Here is a 25,288-nt window from a genome sequence, read left to right on the forward strand (position 1 = left end):
AACAACTCATCAAGCCTGATGTTTCTTTTTGGGAAGATTTTAACTTAGTTTCTTTAATGATTACTACTCTATTCAGGTTTTAAATTTCTTCTTGAATAATTTTGTTAATTATATTTTTTTTCTAGGAAATATCATCTAAAATAGCAAATTTATTGGCATAAAGCAGGATTCAGCAAACTGTGGCCCCAGGCTGTCTGCCTCTTTTTCTAAATAAAATTTTATTGGAATATAGCCACACCTAGTCATATTGTCTGGTTGCTTTAGTGCTATAAATGCAGAGATGAGTAGTTATGACAGAAGGTATGAGCCCCAAGCCAAAAACATTTACTGTCTGGTCTTTTAAGAAAAAATTTGCCAGTCTCTGGTTTGAACTATTCTTTATCATTCTTTCAATATCTTTTAATCTTTGTATTTATATTTAACGTCTCATTTTTTCCCCCAATGTTAGTTTTTTTTTTTTTCCCCCCTAGATCAGCCTCGCTAGAGACTTGCTAATTTTGGGCTATTTAGATGCATTCTCTTATTTAACTAACTAATTTCTGCTCTTTTTTATCTTCTTTCTCTGTTCTCTGAATTCATTCTTACTTTATTCTTAATTTCTTTTCCTCGCTTTAGTTTGATGCTTAGCTTATTTGCATTAACCTTTCTTCTTTTCAGTATAAACATTTAAGGCTATAAATTTCCCTTACTATACCACTTTTCCTAATTCCTACAAGCTTTATATATATTATTTTCTTTACTACTCAGTTATAATTATTTGTGTGTTTTTACATTTCCTAATATAGAAATGACTTGTTTTTTTTCTGACTTAATTATACTTTAGTAAGGAATACATGGTGGGTGAGATTTGGATTATTTTGAATTTCTTGAGACATGGCTTATGTACCCAGATTGTCATTAGTTTTTGTAAATGTCATATGTGTGCTTGAAAAGACTGTGTAAGGGTACAAAGCTCTGTAAATGACCAACAAAGCATACTTGTTAATTATCTTGTTTAAGTCTTCTATGTCTTTTCTAGTTTTTCTGGTGTATAATCTATCGGTAGTGGAAAAAGTGTGTTAAAACTTTGGTACTCGGCTGGGCGCGGTGGCTCAAGCCTGTAATCCCAGCACTTTGGGAGGCCGAGGCGGGTGGATCACGAGGTCAAGAGATCGAGGCCATCCTGGTCAACATGGTGAAACCCCGTCTCTACTAAAAATACAAAAAATTAGCTGGGCATGGTGGCACGTGCCTGTAATCCCAGCTACTCAGGAGGCTGAGGCAAGAGAATTGCCTGAACCCAGGAGACGGAGGTTGTGGTGAGCCGAGATTGCGCCATTGCACTCCAGCCTGGGTAACAAGAGCGAGACTCCGTCTCAAAAAAAAAAAAAAAAACTTTGGTACTGTGTTGGTGGACATGCTGATTTGTCCCTCTGGGTCTATCAGTTTTTGTTATTTTCATGTTAATAGTTAATATAAATTTAAAAAAATTCTGATAATTTGAATCTTCAAATTATTTTGTGATGGCTTCTGTATGCTTTATAATTCTATGTTTTTTTTTTTTTTTTTGAGACAGAGTTTCACTCACGTTACCCAGGCTGGAGTGCAATGGCGCGATCTCGGCTCACCGCAACCTCCGCTTCCTGGGTTCAGGCAATTCTCCTGTCTCAGCCTCCCGAGTAGCTGGGTTTACAGGCACGCACCACCATGCCCAGCTAATTTTTTGTAGTTTTAGTAGAGACGGGGTTTCACCATGTTGACCAGGATGGTCTCGATCTCTTGACCTCGTGATCCACCCGCCGCGGCCTCCCAAAGTGCTGGGATTACAGGCTTGAGCCACCGCGCCCGGCCTATAATTCTATGTTTTTAAAAATTTGTTTGGTCTGATGAGAATGTAGATACCTGTTACAGCCCATTCAGGTTCTTGCCTGCTGCACAGAAAAATCCAGTACACTAAGACAACAGGTATTGCAGCAGAGAACGACTTTAATCGTAAGGCAGCTGAGTGAAGAGAATGGGAGATAGTTCTTAAATGTGCCTTGCCAAGAATTTGGAGACTAGGGTTTTAAGGATGGTTTGGTGGCAGGGGTCTAAGGAATGAGTTCTGCTGATTGGTTGGGTTGGAAATGAAATCACAGAGATGTCAACTGTTCTCATGTGCTGAATCAGTTCCGGGGTGAGAGATGCAGGACCACTTGAGTAATTTTCTTGGTATGGGTCACCGGCCTGCATGGCATCAGTTGGTAGAACAGAATGCAAAGTCTGAAAAATATCTCAAACATTAGTTTTGGGTTTCATAGTAGTGATCTTATCTATAAGAGCAATTGGGGTAGTTACATGTCTTTGACCACCGGCTACATCATTCCTGATCAGCAAGTAATTATAAAAAAGGGGGTTAGGGAACAGTGACTGGTACTGTTTAACTATGCCTATATCTTAGTAGAATTCAGGCCCCTACCATAATTCTAAACTTGTGGGAGAGAGATGGTGTTCATTTTACAAAGTTGGTTTCAGTCCCTGAACAAGGAGGGGTGGATTAGTTTTGGGAAGGGACCGTTATCCTCCGTGCTTTAAAGTTAAACTATAAACTAAATTCCTGCCAGTTAGCCTGACCTGTGTATAGGAATAAGCAAAGGCAATTTGCTTGTGAGGTTAGAAGCAAGATGGAGTCAGTTATGTTAGCTTTCTTTTACTGTTATAATTTTGCAAGAGAGGTTTCATACCTACCTTTCTTGTTATAAATTTCTTTTTCTTTCTTTTTTTTTTTTTTTTTCTGAGATGGAGTTTCGCTCTTGTTGGCAGGAGTGCAGTGGTGCAGTCTCGGGTCACCACAGCCTCTGTCTCCTGAGTTCAAGTGATTCTTCTGCCTCAGCCTCCTGAATAGCTGGGATTATAGGCGTGCGATCACACCTGGCTAATTTTGTATTTTTTTTTTTTTTTTTTTTTGAGACAGAGTCTTGCTCTGTCGCCAGGCTGGAGTGCAGTGGTTCAAGCGATTCTTCCACCTCAGTTTCCCAAGTAGCTGGGACCACAGGCACGTGCCACCACGCCCGGCTAATTTTTGTATTTTTAGTAGAGACAGGGTTTTTCCATGTTGGTCAGTCTGGTCTCAAACTCCTGACCTCAGGTGATCTGTCTGCCCCAGCCTCCCATAGTGCTAGCATTACAGATGTGAGCCACCACACCTGGCCATAAATTTCATTTTCTACTTGCCCTATTTTTCCTTTTTCTTTGCTTGAATTTTTTTGCTTTTAAAAAAGTTTAGTTACTTTCATTTTTCCACAATCTATTTCTTTTTTCTTTCTGTTAGGGAAATTACCATTTATAATCTATTTCTTCCCTTTTAAAAAAAATATTATTGCACATAAAATTCTACCTTGTATACGTAATTCCTTAGCCTTTTGCAAAATTGACGCAAAGGCTGTTTTACCAATCTGGTCAACACTTCCCTTCCAACTTCCATGTTGATGTGGCCTAGCATTTTATTCTCCCTTTTATCCCCTAGATTATACTTGTGATTGTGTATTTATATTTTGCTCTCATGTTTAGAGTTTCTTTATTTTCTCTTACTGAGATTTCAAAGTTGTCTTTCTGTCCTCCAGCATCTCCTAATTTCATTTAAAATTTTTCGTCTGTTTGTCTCTTGGCCCTGCATTTTGGGTACTTTCTTTAAGTTACTAATTTTTATAAAACTCTAGACATGTTTAATTTGCTTAACCTGTCCATTTAGGTTTTAAAATCAATAATTACTTGTCATTAAAGCATTTCTGTTACTGTCCAGTCTCTCTTGTTATTTGCAGTAGCCTCTTGTTGCTTGCTGATTTTTTTGATTTCATTTTTAAAAGTTTCTTTAAACATTCCTATTTTATGTTTTGGCAATGAAATTTCAGTATCTGAATTCATTGGGGCATGAATCATTCTTGGTGTTTGGTTTTCTTATGTGTGTGGTGGTCCTTGGGAAGGACTCATTCATGTTTTATTGAGCTTGATGTGTCGAAAATTTGGGAGCCTAAATTGAAGATTTTTTTTTTTAACTCCACAGAAGATTGGCATTTGCTTCTACTGAGAAATAGGATTTGTCACCTACCTGAGAACTTTCTAGGGTCCTAGCTTAATTGGCATATCAGCATTTGCTCTTTTGCATCTCCAAGTACATACTGCTTACTGTTTGGGTTTCAATTTACCCTGCTTTTGTGCAGATGGGAGAGAGATGGTGAGTGTGGAAATGAAGGTTGGGTGTGGGTAGGTTCTTGTAGATTTTCCTTACTTTCTGTGAACTCAGCAATGTGAAAACAGTTTTCTGCTAGATTTACTGGGCCCTTCAGGGTAAATAGTATTAATATATATATACTACTGGAAATGGATGTTCAGTTTTTAAGCCATATCCATTAATTCATTTATTCATTCATTTTGAGACAAGATCTCACTCTGTATCCCAGGCTGCAGTTCAGTGGTATGATCACAGCTTACTGTAGCCTTGACCTCCTGGGCTCAAGCCATCCTCCCACCTCAGCCTCCCGAGTAGCTGGGACTATAGGCTGTGAGGTGGCGAGGTCATAGCTCTCTGCAACCTTGAATTCCTGGGCTCAAATGATCCTCCTGCCTCAGCCTCCCGAGTAGTGACACTACAGGTGTGCACCACTATGCCTCGATAACCTATTTTAGTTTACATATACAAATCTCTGGACATTTCATTGACACCATTAAAAGTTAAAAAAAAATTCTTTTGTGTTTTTCTGTATTAATGTTTAATTTTATGTAACCTGTTTGTTATGATTCTCAGTTTGTGCACCTCTTCTGGACTACTTGAGTCTCTTGATGTACTTGTTGATTTATCCTTATGGTGTTTTATGTGTAAGTGGAATTTTATTTTAATTAATTAATTTTGGGTATTTTGAGAAGTCATTGAGATAATTTCTTAGGCTAGAATTTGTAAATTGGGTTTCAGTTAAGGTAGAAAACCTCAGAATGAAGTACACACAAGGATTTTGTTTAATGAGACTTTTCCCCCCCAGTGTATTTATGTACTAGGTTGTGTTGCAGTTTTAAAAAAAAAAAAAAAAAAAAAAAAGGTTGAAAGTCATTGTCCTAGCTTTTAGTCTATGAATTGTAGCCCAGACCAGTATTCATTTTTTTGTTTTTGTTTTTTTTTTTTTTTTGAGATAAGGTTTCGCTATGTTGCCCAGACTGGAGTGCAGTGGCATGATCTGGCTCACTGCACCCTCTGCCTCCTAGATTCAAGCGATTCTTGTGCCTCAGCCTCCAGAGTAGGTGGGATCACAGGCACGCACCACCAACACCCCTCTAATTTTTGTGTTTTCAGTAGAGACAGGGTTTTGCCATGTTGAAATCCTGACCCCAAGCGATCTGTCTGCCTCAGCCTCCCAAAGTGCTGGAATTACAGGTGTGAGCCACCACACCCAGCCTCAGACCAGTATTCAAATGAGATGTTTTGTAAAGCTGAGCTGCCCTAATTGAAGTTCTGGGGCACCCATAATCCCTTCCCTACTGAGTGGTTGAAGTGCCAGAGGCCCCTGTGAATGTAGTTACAGGTGTGGAGGGAGATAAGCCAGACTGTGGTTCTGTGATCCTTCTCAACCACAAACAGAACTTTGCTTTTTCTGTATTTTGTAATTTAGATTTAGTGGGAGATTTGGCTTCAAAAGAGGGCTCATCTGCTAAAGAGTGTAGGAAAACCAAGATAATCAAGGCTTTAGGACTGAATTAGACCTTGACTTTAAATAAACCATTAAATAGGCAACATTTGGGATTTTTTTTCCTCTAATTATTGTAGTCAGACTTTAGTTTTGCCTCCTGCTTTTCTAGGACAAAATGTGGTAATGAGCATCCTGTCACCATCCTACTCATTTTTGTCATGTTTTCAGTCTTGATTTTTTTTTTGTTTGTTTTCTTTGCCCTGTCTGCAGTGAAGAAAGAATATAGATTTTGTACAGTAGTGCAACTTACAAACATCTATGAGAATCCCTTATAAATATACAGTGAGAGATTTTCAAATGTTTTCTGTTCATGGTGTCCTTAGTGTTTCATCATTTTTTCATGGAGCCAAAATAGAATATGTAACAGTTCTGTTTTAGTTAGTTACAAGTAGCAGTTCTGTTTTAGTTAGATACAAGTAGCCTAATAAGTATTTATGGTTTAAAAATTATACGTTCAAATAAAAACATTTCCTTTTTATGCTTAAATAATAACATATACTTACTGATCCGATGTGTGTGCCTGTTGGGCATATGCTAAGTTCTTAAGTCTTGGAATCAGATTGAACACTGCCACCTAAATGTTTCCCATTGATTTCTATCTAGTACTTTTTATCACATCAGCTGCCCTCAAACCCAGCTTCTCAAATATATATCACCTTCAAAAGGAAGATGGAACAATGATCTCATGTTCAAATGGAACTACCTTGAGCTCGTAAGTTTACCTGGTGTCTGAGAGATCTTGAAAACAGCTGTATTTTCCTTGAGAACTTAATATATCCCTCAATGCCTATGAATTTGCTGTGGTATCTAGGGGACGTTGTACAGTTTGTAACTGTAGGTGCAGTGCTTTACAATTTGTACAGTAATGAAGCAGATACATACTATATACATTTTATAGAAGACATAATGGAGTCAACTTTGTAGAATTAGTTATAGATAACTTGTACAAAGCTGCTCTATTGAGTTTTTTGCATCTCACAAGGCAGTATATATTTTATGTTTATTTCTGATTGGTACTTTTAAAAAATATAGTTCATTTCTTGTTTGTGTTTTTACCTTTTGAGGAAGAAAGTTTTTAACTTTTTTATATTTGGATGGGGTTTGAAAAGAAATATTTTTTCTTCTAGGAAAACCATTTTCTATATTGCAGTTTTTTCCAGTGAGTTTGTTTTCCTGAGAAAATGAAGGAAAAAAGAGAAAAATTAATTTGCAAATTAGTAATTGCAGTGATTACATTAATTGATCTGTAAAGAACAGATGATATTTAATATTGTTGGAGTGATAAGTATTAAGGATTGCCAAAAACTGCAATACATGATACAGTAAGATAATAGAACTGTAGAGTTTTAGACCTGGAAGAGACTTTAGGTGGGATGAGGATGGGGATGAGGGTTGGGTCATCTAAATGAATTCTTCTGTACGGTTTAAGATCGTTTTTTTTTTTTTTTTTTGAGACAGAGTTTCACTCTTGTTACCCAGGCTGGAGTGCAATGGCGCGATCTCGGCTCACCACAACCTCCGCCTCCCGGGTTCAGGCAATTCTCCTGCCTCAGCCTCCTGAGTAGCTGGGATTACAGGCACGTGCCACCATGCCCAGCTAATTTTTTGTATTTTTTTTAGTAGAGACGGGGTTTCACCATGTTGACCAGGATGGTCTCGATCTCTTGACCTCGTGATCCACCCGCCTCGGCCTCCCAAAGTGCTGGGATTACAGGCTTGAGCCACCGCGCCCGGCCCAGTTTAAGATCTTATAGCGGGAGGTAGAGGAGAAAGTAAGAAGGGAGAGAAAGATAAGGCGGGGGAGGAGGAGGAGAGAGGGTGATATTGTGTGATTGTATTCGTTAAAGGCAGAAGCATTTTTGACATCAGAATATTTACTCTCTTGGCTCCTGCCAGAGTACATACTCTAGAATATATCTACTGGCCAGTCTTCATGTAAAGTTCAGTTTTAAGGGAAAGAATGTTAATAGAGAAAAGTCTTGAAGGATAGGCAGTCCATAATACCTATAGATTATTAGTTTTCTTTCTTTAAGGATTGCTTTTAAAAAATACTTTATTACGGGCCGGGCGCGGTGGCTCACGCCTGTAATCCCAGCACTTTGGGAGGCTGAGGCGGCTGGATCACAAGGTCAAGAGATCGAGACCATCCTGGTCAACACGGTGAAACCCCGTCTCTATTAAAACTACAAAAAATCAGCTGGGCATGGTGGCGCGTGCCTGTAATCCCAGCGACTCAGGAGGCTGAGGCAGGAGAATTGCCTGAACCCAGGAGGCGGAGGTTGCGGTGAGCCGAGATCGTGCCATTGCACTCCAGCCTGGGTAACAAGAGCGAAACTCTGTCTCAAAAAAAAAAAAAAAATACTTTATTACATATACTTTGAAATAATGTATCTATAAGAGATCTATCCTTTCTTCCATTCCATGCTCAGATTATTTCTATGTTCTATTTTTACATACTTGCAATAATAATACAGTAACCCTGGGCTGGGCGTGGTGGCTCACACCTGTAATCCCAGCACTTTGAGAGGTGGTGGCAGGCAGATCACTTGAGGTCAGGAGTTCAAGACCAACCTGGCCAAGATGGTGAAACCCCATCTCTACAAAAAAATACAAGCTGGGTGTGGTGGCAGGTGCCTGTAATCCCAGCTACTTGGGAGGCTGAGGCAGGAGTGTTGCTTGAACCTGGGAGGTGGAGGTTGGAATGAGCTGAGATTGTGCCACTGCACTCCAGCCTGGGCGAGACAGCAAGACTCTGTCTCAAACAACAAAAAAAATAAAAAAAAAATTGTATTCTATACTTCTCATTAATTTAATTCTTTACATTTTGTGTGTGTGTGGTTTTTTTCCCCCCCATAGGTACTTCTTTGGTGTATGTTATAGTAGTGTTTATTTTACAAAAAAGTTATTAAACCCACACATGTGGACACACACACAAGTATAATGCTTTTCCCACTCGCTAGTACATTAGTATTATTGGCTAATACTATTGTAATTTTTCCTTTGTAATGACTGCATAATGTTCAATGGTAAAGATTTACCATACTTCATGTAGCTGTTCCCTTGTTGATGTCAGATTTTTTTTTTCCACTTGTTATAAATAGTGCTGAAATAAGTATTCTAGTACCTTTATATTGACATTTTTATTCCTGTGAGAATTGGAAGAGAAGGATTGCTTGGTTGAAGGGACTGTGTCATTAAAATTTAATAGATATTATTAATGTAGTTCTTTTAAGAAAGGCTGTAATAATTCACATTTCCAATAACATCTGACAGATCACTGGTTTTCAAATTTTTCTCTGTGGACCTTCTTGACAAGAGAAGTTGGGGACATTGGAATACCCATCACTTAATTCAGCCAGAGCAGCTTTCTTTTAACCTGTTTGATATATTGTACACTGTTATAATATTTTGGTTAGAAGAGTGTGTTTCATGATTAAAGTAAGTTTGAAGAATCATTGTTCTAAGTTGTTTGATTTTTTTTTTTTTTTCCTTTTCTTCTAGGTCAAACCAGATATTGAGATGAGATCATTGGCTTTTTAGATACCTTGTATTTTAAGTACATACTTTGAATTGTACTTTGGCTTGCATTGAGGGATAAAAAGGAGTGACTAAAACTCACTTCTGTGTTTATTCTTGATAGAGTTATCTGTTACATTACTCACTGACACATTAGGTTTCAGCAAGGATGCAGATGTTACATAAAGCTTCACTTCTCAGCAGCTCTTAGTGTTAATCTTAATGGTTGATATTTCTGCATTTCTTATTCATCTTATGCCCTTTGATTTATTGGTTTTGTACCTTACAGTGCTTTTATAGTTTATTTTTGAAATAAACCAAGAAGTTGGGTGTGCCTCTATGGCCACTTCCAGCCATATAACCTTGTAAACAAGTATGGTGTAGTTCTAATTCTGCCATTTTGGAACTTTCTGATCTTGGGCAAAATCAGCGAATTTCTCTTGAACTAATTTTCTTCATTTGTTAAATATGAATGATAATAAAACCAGGGTTGATGATTTTCTAAAAGCATCTTTCAGTAAATTTAGTGACTAGTTTTCAGGCTAATGGGTTACTTAATGAAAGCCAAAAAGAAAAGAAAGAAGATATCCAGGTGCATTCAACTCACTGAAAGTGAATATGTAGGGGCCAAGACAAATGTAGCTCAAATTTGGAGTTTCCAGTTGTTGTTCTCTAACACCTAGAGATATTAGAAGCAGTGTTCCTTAATTTTCTTTTTTCACTGTAGACGTTAGAGAATACATCATAAGCTCTGATCCTTCTCCCCAGAAAAGATGTACATTATCATATGCATGCAAACTTTCTGTACTCTTTTAGATGACTATAGATGGTTCATAGACCTCCTGAAGACCATTTATGGTTTTCCTATGTGGAACCTGGGTGTAAGAACAGATCTAGAACAGTAGTTCTCAGTGTAGTATGATTTTGCCCTGCAGGGGACACTTGGCAAGGTCTGGAGACATTTTTGGTTGTCACAGCTGGGGATGGTGATGATTGTCTGTGTGCTACTGGTGTCTAGTGGGCAGAGCCCAGGGATGCTGCTGAACATTCTACCATGCACAGGTGCACCCTGGCTCCTATCCCCAATAAAGAAGTTTTGGCAAAAAATCTGAGAGTGCTGAGATTGAGAAGCCCTGATCTAGAGGAAGACATGAATGGGAATTCTTTAAAAAATCCTTCAGAAACATAATTGTTCTCTGGCTTTCTTTGATAATAGTTGCATAGTGGACGGTGCAGTGTTAAAATTTTTGGGCCTCACTATGTCTTGAGTATTCGTCCCTCAGGTATTTGCATGGTTTATCATCATTCTTTTTCAGGTTTCTGCTCAAATGTCACCTCATAATAGAGTCCTTTCCAGTCTTTGCAAGGTAAAACAGCTCCGTCTCCCACTTTTTTTTTTTTTTTTTTTTTTTTTTTTGAGACAGAGTCTCACTCTGTTGTCCAGGCCGGAGTGCAGTGATGCGATCTCAGCTCACTGCAACCTCTGCCTCCTGGGTTCAAGCCATTCTTCTGTCTCAGCCTCCCGAGTAGATGAGATTACAGGCGTGTGCCACCATGGCCAGCTAGTTGAATTTTTTTAAGTAGAGACAGGGTTTCACCATGTTGGCCAGGCTGGTCTTGAACTCCTGATCTCAAGTGATTCACCTGCCTTGGCCTCCCAAAGTGTTGCGATTACAGGAGTGAGCCACCATGCCTAGCCACCCCTACTTACTCTTTTTCTTTTTTTGTTTTTTCGAAATGGGGTCTCACTCTGTCACTCAGGTTGGGGTACAGTGGTGGGATCGGAACTCACTGCAGCCTTGGCATCCTTAGGCTCAGGTGATCCTTTCACCTCATCCTCTCAATTAGCTGGGACTAATTTTTTTTGTATTTTTTTGTAGTGGTGGGGTTTTACCATGTTGCCCAGGCTGATTTTGAACTCTGGGGCTCAAGCAGCCCACCCACCTTGACCTTCCAAAGTGTTAGGATTACAGGCATGAGCCATGGTGTGTGGCCCTTATTTTTCTTGACATTTTACATTATCTAAATACACATTGACATTTGTTGTCTGTTTTTCTTCAACTTAAATATAAGTTATGCCATGAGAACAATAATCTTTGCTGTTTTCTACTGTTGTATTCCCCAGTCAACAGTGCCTTGGGTATAATAGGTGCTCAATAAATATTTGTTGTTGAAAGAATAAATGATATGAGTCTGTATTGTGGCAAGTTTGATTGACAGCCCTATGTTTTAGAGATCAAAGGTGCAGTGAAGTTGATAGCTTTTTGTGATAATTAAGAGTTCTTACCTAAGTTGTCAGCTGGATATAGTATAGGCTAAGAATATGTATCTGAAGGCAAAGCCAGGACTTAAGGAGAAAACAGAGTTCTTTGTCTGCCTTACAGTATGAATTGAGCACCTGAAGCTGTGTTCTGTTTTCTAAACTTGTTTGACCATAGGAATTGTCAGAGGCATTCCTTAAAAATGGCAGAATCTGAAGCTTCTCCTCACACCTACTGAATCAAAATTTCTAGATAAGGAACCAGGATATCCTTATTAGAAACAAAGAAGGAAAGAATAATCCTCAACAGATGACACTGGGACAACTGGATTTCCACATGCAAAAGAATTATGTTGGGCCTCTACTTCACATAGTAGTTAAAAATGAGCTCAAAATGATCAATGATGTAAATACAAGATTTTAATTTTTTTTTTTTGAGACGGAGTTTCGCTCTTGTTATCCAGGCTGGAGTGCAATGGCGCGATCTCGGCTCACCGCAACCTCCGCCTCCTGGGTTCAGGCAATTCTCCTGCCTCAGCCTCCTGAGTAGCTGGGATTACAGGCACGTGCCACCATGTCCAGCTAATTTTTTGTATTTTTAGTAGAGACGGGGTTTCACCATGTTGACCAGGATGGCCTCGATCTCTTGACCTCGTGATCCACCCGCCTCGGCCTCCCAAAGTGCTGGGATTACAGGCTTGAGCCACCGCGCCCGGCCCCAATTTATATTTTTTATTGTTTGTGCTAATTAATTCAGGGTCATGAAATTCTACTCCTCCATTTTCTTCTACAAGTATATAGGCTTAAATCTTGTGGCCGGGCGCGGTGGCTCAAGCCTGTAATCCCAGCACTTTGGGAGACCGAGGCGGGTGGATCACGAGGTCAAGAGATCGAGACCATCCTGGTCAACATGGTGAAACCCCGTCTCTACTAAAAATACAAAAAATTAGCTGGGCATGGTGGCACGTGCCTGTAATCCCAGCTACTCAGGAGGCTGAGGCAGGAGAATTGCCTGAACCCAGGAGACGGAGGTTGCGGTGAGCCGAGATCGCGCCATTGCACTCCAGCCTGGGTAACAAGAGCGAAACTCCGTCTCAAAAAAAAAAAAAAAAAAAAATATAAATTGGGCTTTATAAAACTTAAAAACTTTTGGGCATCAAAGGGCATTATCAAGAAAATGAAAACACAGCCTACAGAGGAAAACATTTAAAAGTCAATCTCTAACAAGGATTTAATGTCCATAATGTATAAAGAACTGCTACAAGTCAATAACAAAAAAACAACCTAATTTAAAAGTGAGCAGTGATCTTGAATAGACATTTTTCCAAAGATACACAAATGACCTATAAGCACATGATAAGATACTCAACACCATTAATCATTAGGAAAATGAAACTCAAAATCATAATGAGGTTACACTGCATACCTAGTAGGATGACTATAAACCAAACCATACTAAACCAGAAAAAAACTATTGGAAAGGATGTGGAAAAATTGGAGCCCTCATTTGTTGGTGTAGCTAGCTGCTGCTGTGAGAAACAGTTTGGTGGTTCTTCCAAAAGCTAAACATGAAGTTACCATAAATTTAGCAATTCCACTGCTAGCTATATACTGAAAAGAATTGAACAGGGACTTAAATGGGTATTTGTACAGCAGTGTTTATTGTAGCATTGTTTGCAATGGAAACAACCCAAGTGTCCACCAGCAGAAGAATGGATAAACAAAATGTGGTTTATACATATAATCTTCAGTCATAAAAAGAATTGAGGCTCTCTGATACATGCTATAACAGGGATGAACCTGAAAATATACTAAGTGAAATTTGACAGAAAAGGACAAATAACTGTGATTCTACTTGCATGCAAATTCATAGAGACAGAAAGTATATTAGAAGTTACTAGGGGCTGGAGAAAAGAAGGCATGGGATGTTATTGCTTTATGGTCACAAGTTTCTTTCTGTTTCGGGTGATGAAAAAGTTTTGGAAATGGTGATGGTTACACAACATTGTAAATATAATTACTGTCACTTAATTGTAGATTTAAAAATGGTAGATTTTATGTCACATATATTTTACACAAAAAATTAATGTAGTAGATCTAAAACTATTGAATTCTACATTCTAAAAGATGAGTTACTTGTTATGTGAATTATATCTTATAAAACTGTTTAAGAAAACAGAAGTGAAACCAGCTATCTGTGTTTGGATGACATGGTCACAAAACATAGTTGATTTTAGCCAGGAAGCCTATAAGGTAGATGTAATCAGTGAGACTAGATTTAGATTAGATTTAGTAATATTAATCCATATGCATTCCCTCAGAATTAATGTCTTTCAGGAATATATCAAGTGTTTATGTACTGTAATGATTTTGGTAAGTTTTTCCCATTATAGGGAAATTTATTGAGAAACTTATCAAATTAAACTTTTTGGTGGACTTGACACCCTAATTTTTCTTGTAACCCCTCCCCCCAGTTTACTCATTATTAATTTTTTATCTACAAGGTGTGTAACTTTGTAAGCAGATTTGTTAATTAAATATTTATTATCATGGATACTGTGTTATTTTTAGTTAGGTAGAATTAACAGTTGCACTCTAATTTGCCATGTGTACAGTATGGTATATTGGGTCCTTAGATATTAATATGGATGGTACATTTATGCCCATTTTATTGTTATCTTAAAGAGATACATCATAGTGTTATGCAGTGTCTACTGGATTTTACTTCTGTCTCAACCTCTTTCTCTTACTAAACTACACTTCTGTCCTGTTTTCTATTATATCATCTCTTTGAATATTTTTATGTTGTCTTCCAGTTGTTCAGAGCTTCCTGTTACTGCTTCAGCGAGCCCTTTGCAGTTCCTCATACATTCCCATAGTCTTCCTATGTTCTAGCTGGTGCGTCGTTCTTTGTCTTTGGAAATTCTCTTTCTAAAATACGAATCTAATTGCTCTTTATATTTCTTAGAAAAGAAAAGAAAGAGAAAAAGAGGGTAAGGAAAGAAGGAAGGAAAAGGAAGGAAGAAAGAAAGGACGGACAGATGGACGGACAACTGCCTTATGTGATAATGACCAAACTCCTTACTCCTTATCAGAGACTTAAAGCCTTAGATTAACTGGTCCCACCTTCTTTTATAACACCTTCACCAATATGTGTTCATGTATATGTACATGCACAGAATCTAGTTGAATCACTTTTGTTTCAGTGCTTTTTTCCTTTTTATTCCAGTTAGTATCATTTTTTTATCCATTCGCCAGTTAATAGACATTTGGATTGTTTATACCTTTTGGATATTATGAATAATACTGCTCTGAATATTCCAGTAAAAGTCTTTGTGTGGATATAGGTTTTCTCTTGGATGGACACCTAGAAGGGGAATTGCTGGATCATATGGTAAATTTACATTTAACTTTTTCAGATACTGTCAAATGTTATCCATAAATGGCTGCAGGATTTTACATTCCCACAAAATATGAGGGTTCCAGTTTCTTCACAACTTCAACAATATTTATTACTGTCTTTTTAAGAGGCAGGCTGGAGTGCAGTGACTCAATCATAGCTCATGCAGCCTTGAACTCCTGGGCTCAAGCCATCCTCTTGTCCCAGACTCCTGAGGAGCCAGGACTACAGGCATGCCCTACCATGTCCAGCCAATTAAATTTTTTTTTTTTGGTAGAGACAGGGATCTCACTGTATTGCCCAGGCTCGTCTAGAATTCCTGCCCTCAAGTGGCCCTCCTGCCTTGGCCGCCCAAAATGCTGGGATTACAGGTGTGAGCCACTATGCCTGGCCTTTCTTTTTAATTAGTGCCATTCTACTCTTCTAATTAAGCTAAAATATCTTTGTGCCTTGAGTTTTTGGATGGGCTAACATTTTTGTTTCTGTTCAGTTTGCTCTGATTTTTCAGTATTCTGATTCTTAATTTCCAATTCAGCGTCCCCTAAAGAGCCTGAAGTAGAAACCAGAAAACTCGATGTCTTGTCATTGCTCTGCCACTTACTACAGGGTGACTGTATGCAAGTTCGTCAGCTTTCTGAACCTCTCTGAACTTCATTTTCTTTATCTGAAAAATGGGGATAATTCCTATTTTTATAGAATTTTGGAGAAAAGTGTGTACTTGAAAGAGCGTTGAAAACCATGATTTATTTTTAAAAAATTAAACCTGTCATGCCTATGTATATAAAGTATCAGAAATGCTTACAAGGATAGTGGGCAGAATTGGCAATATATTGTAATGTTACTAAACTTTGCATGTAAATTTCCTCATCGAGCTTTTTTCATATAGAAGTGTTTGGGTCTGATTATTAGAGGATTCAACAGTGTGCCAGAGATTGGAAAATCATTAGGTTAAGGGAATTTGGAAATCAGATATGGATCAATTTCAGTTTAGTAGTTGATAACTTTAGCATAGTTATTTAACCTCTTTGAACCTCAGTTTTCTTGTTTATAAATGGGCGTAATTATATAGTTCATCTTATTAAGAACATATATTAAGCTTTTGCTTTTTAACCACCATTGTGTTATGCATTAGGTATGTAGCAGTGAACAAATTAGGATCCCTAAACTGTTCTTATATAGTTTACAGTTCATAAGGGGAAATACATTAGATAATTTATGTTTACATTTATGATAAATTCTTTGAAGGAAAAGTGCAGAGATGGCATGAGAGCATATAGTAGAGATTTTATTTAGACTGAGTAGATTTGGGACGGTTTCCCTGATTGGCAGATGAGACTTGAAAGAGCAGTGTTAGCCAGGCATGAGGGCTAGAGATAAAAAGTTTCTTGAAGCAGAAGGAATAGCACAGCCTGAGACAGAAGGATCTTGGTTTAATGTCTTCAAGGAATAGAGATGTGGCTGGAGTGTAATGAGCAAATGGTCAGATTAGTATATTTGGAACTTATTCGAAGGTCAGTGGGAACCTGTTTAACAATTCTAAGTAAGGCAGTGATATGAGGAGATTAGCTTACTAAGATCATTCTGGTTGCTCTCTGAAGAATGAATTGGATGTGGCATAGATTTATGCTGTGGCAAAGTAATGGCTAAATAAGGGTGGATTTCATTTACATTTTGTAAGGCAGCATTTATACGACTTGATTGTTAATTGTAAATGTTGAAAGGGAATAGCCAAGCTTCATTCCTGGAGAACTGGGATGAAGAAATGGGTACATGAAGGCAACACACACTGAAGAGGGAGAGGATTAAAGAATGAGGATTTTTTTGGAGGGAGAAAAAAATTGGGAGACATTTTGTTTAGTTTTGAGAATCCTAAGTTGATGGTTTCTTTGAGAATACCCAAGTGGAAATGTTAAGTAGACAATTGTATATGCGGACTGGAGTTGAAAAGAAAGATCTTCGTGGAGTATGTGTTAAAAGAAAGCTTAGGACAAAAGCCTTGGAAGAAAAAAACAGTAAAAAGAGAATTGAGCTCTGATGAGTTACTGATATATGGAGGTTGAGTAGAAAAGTCAACAAAGGAGATAGGAATGACCAGTAAGATAGGAAAAAAATCAGGCAAAGGTAAAATGTAGTAGAAACAGAAGGAAGATAATGTTTCAAGGAGGAGACTGTGGTCAACTGTGTATCATACTGTTGGGATCAATAAAATAAGGATTAGAAAAAGGTTCACTTCATTAGGCAACATACAGGCCAACTGATGACTTTTAGTTAGCTTTTACTGCATCACAAATCACCTGAAGACTTAATTACTGAAAACAACCATTCCCAGTTCTGTATATTGGCAATTTATTGGCAATTTGGGCTTGGCTTATCTAGGCAGTTCTACTGATCTGGGCCAGGTTTAGCTGATTTTAGCTGAGGTTGCTCATGCATCTACAGATATGCCTCTGCAGTCACCTGGTGGTTTGGCTAGGGCTGGTTTGTTCATGATGACCATGGCTGGGACAATGCACCTGCCTCTGTGCATATACATTCTCATTTTCCGTTGAGATAGCTTGGACTTGCTCACATCTTTCTAGCAGAATTCCAAGAGAGTAGGTGAGGTAACCTGTAGCACAAACACTAAGCTTCTCAGGGTCCCATTGGCCAAAAGATTCATAGACCATTTCAGATTCTAGGTCTGAAAAAACACTTTTATTTCTTGATGGACAACAAAATCACACTGTAAGGGTGTAGATACAAGGAATGGAAAGGTTTGTTGCCATCTTTTGCGATCTGCCACGGTGACTGTGGCAAAAGCATTTTGTTGATGAGGCGGAGTTGGGGGTGGGGAACTGTTTGGAAGCCAGATTGGATTCGTATGAATAGTGAATGGGAATTAAAAGGAGATAATATAAATTACTTTTTGAGAAGCTTGTCTGTGAAGGTAATTTGGGAGAGAGGACAATAGCTGAGCCTGGGGAGATATTTGTAGTCTAAACAGGTACGTTACATTTTCTTTCCCTTCCTGCCTGAATGTCTTTCATCCATCCAATAACAGAATATATTTGTATGCTAAGATAAAGCATCTAGTAGACACAGAGGATACTGATACAGGGGAAAGAGGAGATAACTTGTCAAGTAAAAGTCTCTGAGAAACCAGTAGAGGATGGGATTTTGTGTACTCATGAAGGGGTTAGTTTTTTGATGTAAGGAGGGCTATTTCCTTTCTGGTATCAGGGAAGGAGGGAGGGAATGGGTGCAGATGTACATAGGCATGTAAATTTGGTGATGAGAGGCCGAGAAAGTTTCTATTTGATGGCATTTCTGTTTTCTTAATGAAGAAGCAGCAGTCTTCTGAGAGGGGGATTGTACAAGAATGTGTGTTTGAGATTTGATGTGAATAGAAAGATTCATAATTTTATTTGCCCCTACCATGGGTTAACGAGTTGACTACTGACCAGAGAAATACTAATAAATGAGAGATACTATCACTATTAATACACAAGAATTACTTTAAAGATATTTAAGAGAATACTTTCTGTGCTGTTAGAAACTAATGCAGATTGAGATATTCCAGGGCCTGGGGATCCTTTTCTGTTTGAGCCAGTTAATGTTTGAGTCTTTCATAACATTGATGGCCCTTAAAAAATGATGTAGGCGAGTGACCATGTTTGCCCTTTTACAAATAAACATTAACAAAAATATGTACTCAAAGTAAGGGTCCAGTTTCTAAAAGAACTTCCTAAAGTATTCACCGTTATGCTGTCTTACCAGAAAACATAAGGAATAACTTAAATACACTTATTTTGAATTAATAAAGATTAATTCAGGCTGCATGGTGGATTAGTCATAAAATTGTATATTGAAAAAACTTTTTGTTTAAACAGTTGGGAAATATGTAAACATGGACTTCAAGTTATATGCTTAGGGGAGAATAACATAATTTACTTAGTATTTTTTTCTCTTAAGAAAAACTCCCATTAGATTTTTGGTTGTCCCTTGACAAGAATAAGCCTAACTTTTACACTGTTTAATTACCGTGTACTAAAGAGTTGTCTTTATGGAGGGCACCATCTGCTGGTTGTAAGAGGTACCAGTTGTGAAGAAGACTGCCTTCTTCAGTTATCAGATTCTTCACAAAATTTTATGTTTTTCCTTGAATTCCACCTCAAGCCTGGAGTTAAATCCCAGAAGGAAAAACAGCTTTTAATTAATATGGCCAAGTATGGATTCTAGTAGTGATTTGATTTGATTTCTGTGACTGTGAATTTAATGTCACGCTGTGAATTTTTAAGAAAAATCAGCATGAAACTGGCAGATGCCAGTCTTCATTAGTTGATTTGGATGCCTAGATCAACTAAAAAATTGGATTGCTTATTGTTATGCCTGCTCATCAATACTTTGTTTTCCTTTTCCATTCAATGAAAAGATCTTACCTATTTTTTACTGCAGTCTCTTGTTCAGTTGCACCTATGAACATTTATTTATGTCTGATAATACTAAAGAATGAATATTTCATTGATTTTTCTTCCTAATACTCAGTGTGATTAAAAGATACTCCTATATTTCCTTTAATTAATGATTATTTCATTTGAACCTTTTAAAAGCTCTTTAGTATTAGAATTTTTTTTTTCTTTTTTTTTTCTTTCTTTTTTCTTTTTTTTTTTTTTTTTGAGATGGAATCTCACTCTGTCACCCAGGCTGGAGTGCAATGGCAAGATCTCAGCTCACTGCAACCTCCACCTCCCAGGTTCAAGTGATTCTCCTGCCTCAGCCTCCCGAGTAGCTGGGATTACAGGCATGTGCCATATTTAGTAGAGATGGGGTCTCCAGGTGGCCTCCAACTCCTGACCTCAGGTGATCTGCCCTCTTTGACCTCCTAAAGTGCTGGGATTACAGATGTTAGCCACTGTGCCTGGCCTAGTATTAGAATATTTTCTTATGTTTACTGTTCATACTGGACATAAAAATGTAACTATAATACTATGCATATGATAATTTTTAAACTGAACTGTTTTCCGAAAATCCTTGTTTTAAATAACCCTTTGAAAGTAGGGAAATTTGAGGTTATCATGGTTTTACTATAAAATGGTGGTAAATTTAAAATTTGTATTTTTTAAATGGAGAAATTGCTAAATCAGCACATTGTTCATAGCATGTAAAATAGAGTCTGATATAGGTCAGTTTTATGTAACTGTTTTCTAAGTGCAGTTATTTTTCATTTTTTGTTTGCTCTACCATAATAGTGAATATTTGAGATTCCCCAAAGATGAAAGGAACTATTATATGTCAAATCATTTATTTGGCATTCTATTTAAGGAGCAGACCTATTTCTCATTGACTTAATGATTGATTCCTCTTCCTCTACATTGTTCCTTTTCTGCTTCTTTTTTCTTTTCACCTTTTTCTTATCTTGCAATTTGGTATTCATTCCTATCATTCTCTGGACAATTTTTTCTCAAAGATCATCCTGTCAATTTCAAGGGAGTATTTACTGAGGTCATTTTGTATGTTTTCACTGAGGGTAATTGGTATGTATCACCCCTCCATCTTCAAACGCTTTTTGCCACATCACTATATATCACCCCTCCATCTTCAAACAATTTTTTCCCTAGATGTTTGTAACAATTGTCACTTTTCTAAAGATATTTTCTTGACTTTCTTATTTTCTTCTTTATCTCCCGTGTGGGCTTCCACCCCCCCAATCACTATAGATATTTCTTTAAGGTTTGGTGTTGGTGTCTCAGCTCACCCTACTCATTTTCTTTACTTAACCTGTAAACCCATAAAGCATGAGCAATAAATGGTTCTAAAATATTTTCTCATGTTAGACTTTTTTTTTCTAGAACTTTAGATGTACAGTTGCCTTCTAGAGCAAACTTTATTTTTACCAAGACTTGATCTCTCTCTGGGTTTTCCCCCCTCTCCATTACAGTGAGGGCAGAGTTCTTTCTTGTACATTTGCTTATCATTGCATTCCTAGTACTTAGTATATTGCACCAAGTAAATTATCAGTAAATATTTAAATAAATGGTTTTCTAGGAACAAAGATTTTGAATCTTAAAATCATCTTTGCTTCTCTATTATCATTCATACGTCTTTGAATCAGTTTTCTTGTTTGGTAGTCATTGCCTACATTAGTTCCTCATTACTTCTTTCTTGGAATTTTATAGTAGTTTCCTAACTTGTTTTAATTTCTCCTATGTCTAGCCCTACTTTCTGTTGTAACGATAATTTCTTAGAATAGTTCTGTTCATTCATTCATTCATTCATTCATTCAGTATTTCCTGAGTACTTACTACTAATAGTAGCTGTTGTATTTGATAGATGCTAGCATAAATGTTATATGCTACTTTTCTTAAGGAGCTTGTAGCCTAGTGGGAGAGACAAAGATAGAAATAAGTAGAAGAGATACAATGTCATAAATGCTAATTGTAATTAATTCAAAGTATGACTAGCTATAGGGGAGGAGCCTAGCTCCCCCTGGTTGAAGTTAGGGAAAGTTAAAATGAGAAGGAGGTCTGTAGAATTTGCTTAGTAGACAAGGGCCAGTATGTTTTACTCAGAGGAAAATAGCCTGTGTATGTTCACAGTATATTTTACAAGGTCACTCTGTCTACATTATTTAGCTGTGGTCTGTGGCCATATTCATGTATTTGGGATGATGAACAGCTTTTGTCTCTGAGATAAGGCAGAGAGACTTTCTTCCACTCCAGACTTAGTGGAAGAAAAGCCTATCACATTTATCAATCTTTTCCTGGAGTGCTTTGTCCTAGGCATTGGCTGAGTATCTTCTTTAGTTGAAGGAACATAATTATGTACTTGGTTGTTGCTAGATAGTGTTTTTCCTAACCATAAGTCATGCAGCTATTCTCTTATATCATATTCTAAAAGCCTTTAACAATTTACCTCTATATTTAGGTTGTTACTATACCTGGAATTCATTTTGTGTATGGTGTGAAATGTAGGTACAGTGTCCTTTTAAAAAAATATAGATATGAAAATATCTTCAGAACTCTTTATTGTATTCTCTCTGTTCTTTCCTTACTGTCGTCCCTACTACTTTTTTCTTTTTTTTTTTTTTTTTTTTTTTTTTTTTTAGTAGGGGTTTTTGCTCTTGTTACCCAGGCTGGAGTGCAATGGCGCGATCTCGGCTCACCGCAACCTCCGCCTCCTGGGTTCAGGCAATTCTCCTGCCTCAGCCTCCTGAGTAGCTGGGATTACAGGCACGCGCCACCATGCCCAGCTAATTTTTTGTATTTTTAGTAGAGACGGGGTTTCACCGTGTTGACCAGGATGGTCTCGATCTCTTGACCTCGTGATCCACCCGCCTCGGCCTCCCAAAGTGCTGGGATTACAGGCTTGAGCCACCGCGCCCGGCCACTACTTTTTTCATATACAGTTGCGTACCACATAACAACTTTTCTGTCAGTGGTGGACTGTGTATATGATGGTGGTTCCATAAGCTTATAATACTGTCTTTATACTGTACTTTTCTTATGTTTAGAAATATTTAGATACACAAATACCATTGTGTTGTGGTTGCATACAGTATTCAGTACAGTAACATGCTGTACAGGTTTGTAGCCTGGTGCAGTAAGGCAATATACCATATATCCTAGGTTTGTAGTAGTCTATCCCATTTAGGTTTGTGTAAGTACACTCTATTTTGCACAACAATAAAATTCCCCAACAATGTATTTGTCAGAAAGTATCCCATCATTAAGTAATGTATAGCTATGTACAGGAGGAACACAGTAGATTTTTGGATGTTAATATTGTATCCTGCAACCTTGATAAACTAATAGTTTATTTTTTGTAGATTCCTTTGGCATCTTCTGTGTAGACAATCATGTTGTCTGGATCTAGGGACAGTTTCATTTCTTCTTTTCCAGTAATATGCTTTTTTATTTTCTGTTTCTTGCCTTCTTGTGCTGCGTAGGGTTTCTAGCGTTATGTTGAGTAAAAATGCTGGGAGTAGACATCCTTTCTTTGTTTCTGACCTTAAAGGGGGAGCTTTTAATTTTTTACCATTAAGCATTTGTGTTACCTGTTAGTGGTTTATGTTTGTGTGAATGTCCCTGACTTATGATGGTTTGACTTACAATTTTTTTACTTTATGATGATGTGAAAGCAATACACATTTGGTATGCTCCTTGACATATGATGGACATGAACTTTTGACTTAATGATATTTTAAATTTACATTGGGTTTATTGGGACATAACTGTATTGTAAGTTGAGGAGCGTCTATATATTGATGTTTTTACTCTTCATCCTTGCTAAACTCAGTCTTACTAATTCACATGTTTTATCTGTAAATCCTTTTGAAGTTTTTATGTACATAAACATATCTGTGAATAACAACTGGCTCATTTTTAATCCTTATACCCTTTATTTCTTTTTCTTTCCTTCCCTTGTTAATTAGTGTCTTTATTGCAGTGTCAAATTTTTTAAAAAAGTGATGATAGCAGGTATACTCCTGCAGTTCCTGATCACAAATAAAAAGCTTTCAATGGATTGTCAGTAAACATTATGCTATAGGCTACTATATATGCTATAGCACCTACTTTTCTAAGATAAACTAAACTTTCACCCAATTCTTAGTTTACTAAACTTGTTTGTTTCTTTTTTGTTTTACAGTCATGAGTTGTTGAATTTTACCAAATTTTTCTTCATTTATTAAGACTAAAAAAAGTCTGTTTAGTATATAATTTAAATATGATTTTCCTTTTAATCCTGTTGATGTAATGAATTTAACCTTGCCTTCCCAGGATAAACACTTTTAAAAAATATATTGCTGCATTTGGTTTCCTAATATTTTGTTTGGGAGTTTTGCACTTATGAATAAGATTTGTCTGTGATTTATTTTCTCTGATTGTTCTTTTCTTCTTCTTTTCCTTTTTTCAGATACAGACTCTTGTTCTCTTGCCTAGGCTGGAGTGCAGTGGTGCAATCATAGCTCACTTCAGCCTTGAACTCCTTGGCTTAAGTGATCCTGTTGCCTCGGCTTGGCTAATTTTTTATTATTTATTTATTTTGTAGAGGCGAGGTCTCACTTTGTTGTCCAGGCTGGTCTTGAACTCCTGGCTTTAAGCAGTCATCATGCCACAGCCTCCTAAAGTGTTAGGTTCACAGGCTTGAGCCAATTGTGCTTGGCCTCTGACTGTTCTTATTAGGTTTTGGTATCAGAGTTATGCTAATTAGTTGCTTAAAGTTAGTTGGGAAGGATTCCCTTGTTTTTCATTTCTTGGACCTATTTGTATGACAAGGGAAATATTTCTTCCTTTATTTGTTAGGACTTACTAGTAAAGCCATCTAGACTTGGATATTTTTCCTTGTGGAAAGATCTCTTGATAATTGATTTTGTTTCTTAATAGTTTTCTTTTTTCTTTCTTGAGTTAGGTTTGGTAATAAGATATGTAGTTTGTCAGTTTTATCTACATATTCAAATGTTATATTATAAAATTTGTAAGATTGACCTGTGATTTTGACTTTGTTTATCCTACATTTGTTTTCTTTTGAGTCATTGATTATTAAGAAGTGCTTTAAAAAATTTAAATGTCTGGAGCTTTTCTTAACCATTTGGTTTACTTTTTTGTTGAAGTATACTCAGAAAAGTGCAAAAAGTATGTCTTTAGCCCTGAGACTACACAAAGTGAAAATACTTGTGTAACTAGCATCTCAGAAGGATCTTTTCCCCTCTTTCCATTAACATCTGTCCCCTTAAAACATCACTATCCTGACTTTTACCATCTTGGATTAGGTTTCTCTGTTTTTGAGCTTATGAATGTAATCATACTCTCATGTAGTGTTTTGTGTTTGGCTTCTTTCACTTTGGTGTGTGTGTGCATGTGCGTGTGCGTGCATGTGCGTGGTGTGTGTTGAGACAGGGTCCGCACTGTCACTCAGGCTTGAGCGCAGTGATGTGATCATGGCTTACTGTGGCGATGACTTTCTGGGCTTACGCAGTTCTTCCACCTCAACTTCCCAGGTAGCTAGGACCACAGGTGCACACCACCATGCTTGGCTAATTTATTTTTATTTTTTGTAGAGATGAGGTCTCACTGTGTTGCCCAGGCTGGTCTTGAACTCCTGGGCTCAAGTGATCTACCTGCCTTAGCCTTCTCAAATACTGGGATTACAGGTGTGAACCGTCATGCTCATCCTGATGTTTGTAATGTTCATCCATATTATTGTGTGAGGCAATGATTTCTTCACTCTTCATGGCTGTTTTATCCCCCCATTGTATGACTATACTACAAGTTGTCATTCATTTTAGTGTTGATGGACGTTTGTGTTTTCTGTATTGGCAACTGAATGGTATTGTTGTGAACTTTTTTTTTATATGTCATATGGTGGACGAACTATATGTTTCTATTTAGTAAATAGCACAGAATGAGTCCTGGGGCCTATTTATCTTTTTTTTTTTTT

The 25,288-nt window shown here is 37.4% G+C and overlaps 1 protein-coding gene and 1 long non-coding RNA gene across 7 annotated transcripts in view; one reads left to right on the forward strand and one right to left on the reverse strand.

Moving 5' to 3' along the window:
• The window catches only part of PDS5B (PDS5 cohesin associated factor B), a 189,788-nt gene that overhangs the window by 26,602 nt on the left and 137,898 nt on the right, over positions 1 to 25,288 (forward strand). The gene's annotated exons all lie outside the window — the stretch shown is intronic.
• LOC116562296 lies at positions 1,805 to 25,267 on the reverse strand. Its single transcript, XR_004273866.1, has 3 exons — positions 25,192 to 25,267; positions 23,027 to 23,031; positions 1,805 to 1,829 (listed from the first exon to the last, which is right to left on the reverse strand). It is a non-coding gene; the product is annotated as an uncharacterized LOC116562296 (long non-coding RNA).

The sequence above is a fragment of the Sapajus apella genome, unplaced genomic scaffold (assembly GCF_009761245.1).
Source record: "Sapajus apella isolate SASKATOON/1434 unplaced genomic scaffold, GSC_monkey_1.0 scaffold32, whole genome shotgun sequence".
Classification (NCBI taxonomy): Eukaryota; Metazoa; Chordata; class Mammalia; order Primates; family Cebidae; genus Sapajus; species Sapajus apella.